The sequence below is a fragment of the Sinocyclocheilus anshuiensis genome, unplaced genomic scaffold, assembly GCF_001515605.1.
Source record: "Sinocyclocheilus anshuiensis isolate Anshui unplaced genomic scaffold, SAMN03320099.WGS_v1.1 scaffold2144, whole genome shotgun sequence".
Taxonomy (NCBI): domain Eukaryota; kingdom Metazoa; phylum Chordata; class Actinopteri; order Cypriniformes; family Cyprinidae; genus Sinocyclocheilus; species Sinocyclocheilus anshuiensis.
In genome coordinates, this window is record NW_015547642.1 from 174,615 (window position 1) to 176,318 (window position 1,704).

At 36.3% G+C, this 1,704-nt stretch overlaps 1 protein-coding gene across 1 annotated transcript in view; it reads right to left on the reverse strand.

Annotated features, from left to right (window-relative positions):
- syngap1a (synaptic Ras GTPase activating protein 1a) overlaps window positions 1–1,704 on the reverse strand; it is an 80,376-nt gene that overhangs the window by 59,363 nt on the left and 19,309 nt on the right. The gene's annotated exons all lie outside the window — the stretch shown is intronic.

Here is a 1,704-nt window from a genome sequence, read left to right on the forward strand (position 1 = left end):
GTGTCTTCTAGAAACAAGGCACATGTTTCTGCATGAGTTTGTTGTGTTTGGAACAACTTGTCAGACTGGTAGTGTGTGAATCTTTAGTCGACATGTAGTGTATGATGACTAGTTTTCCTCTGTAACCATTTACAAAGTAGGCATGTGTATGCTGCCTAGTGCTTTAAAAGTCATATAGTGTTTGTTGTTTTGTGTGTGTGTGTGTGTGTGTGTGTGTTTCAGCTCCTGAAATACAATCACATATATCTGTGTTAAACAAACAGCATTCAAACTCGTATACAGTAACAGAATTTAGCATGTTTATGTGTAAATATGTGTTTAAGAATGAATATAAATATATGAATATGTAAATACCGCACCAGGACCTCCTGCTAAGCATGAAGAGGCTGGTATTCACACATACAGTGCACATGTATATTTCTGTACATTTGAATTCACACAGAAAGGTACAACAACAACATACTGACAGCACCTAAACATGAACCCTTTTATAATGCATACAAACAACTTTGGAGACGTGCCAATGTTTACTTTTAGATTAATAGAATATTAAATTCACAGAGACTTTTGCTAACTACTTTCAATGAATAACCGCTAAAGGGCCCATCGTTCACATCAAGAACGATATTTATAACAATAACTATAAAGATATAGGCCTGCTGACACCAAGAATGATAACTATAACGATAAACGTTAACGTTAAAGGCACGTTGACACCAAGAACGATAACTATAACGATAAACGTTTACGTTAAAGGCATGTTGACACCAAGAACGATAACTATAACGATAAACATTAACGTTAAAGGCGTTGACACCCAGAACGATAACTATAACGATAAACGTTAAAGGCATGTTGACACCAAGAACGATAACTATAACGATAAACATTAACGTTAAAGGCGTTGACACCCAGAACGATAACTATAACGATAAACGTTAAAGGCATGTTGACACCAAGAACGATAACTATAACGATAAACGTTAACGTTAAAGGCGTTGACACCCAGAACGATAACTATAACGATAAACGTTAATGTTAAAGGCACGTTGACACCAAGAACGATAACTATAACGATAAACGTTAACGTTAAAGGCACGTTGACACCAAGAACGATAACTATAACGATAAACATTAACGTTAAAGGCGTTGACACCCAGAACGATAACTATAACGATAAACGTTAACGTTAAAGACACGTTGACACCCAGAACGATAACTATAACGATAAACGTTAACGTTAAAGGCCTGCTGACACCAAGAATGATAACTATAACGATAAACGTTAACGATAAAAACATGGTGACACCCAGAACGATAACTATAACGATAACGTTAAAGGCCTGTTGACAACAAGAACGACAACTATAACAATAAACGTTAACGTTAAAGACATGTTAGAGTCTGTAATGTTGCTGTTTGAGCATAAAAAAGATCTGCAAAGTTACAAAGCTCAAAGTCCACTTCAAAAGGAGATATTTTATTTAACAGAAATCACTTTTCAAAAACTACAACGAACGACTCGTTTGGACTACAAAGCATATTTTCCGGGATTTGTGATATCATAAATACCGACGAATGGGACAAGACCTGGTTGAGCTGCACTAGAGAAGGTAACGAGTGTTATCACTATGTCGGAGACACGATAGCTTTCCCAAGGCAGATGAACTTAGAGTGGTTACAATCATCTGGGTTTAAATCGCG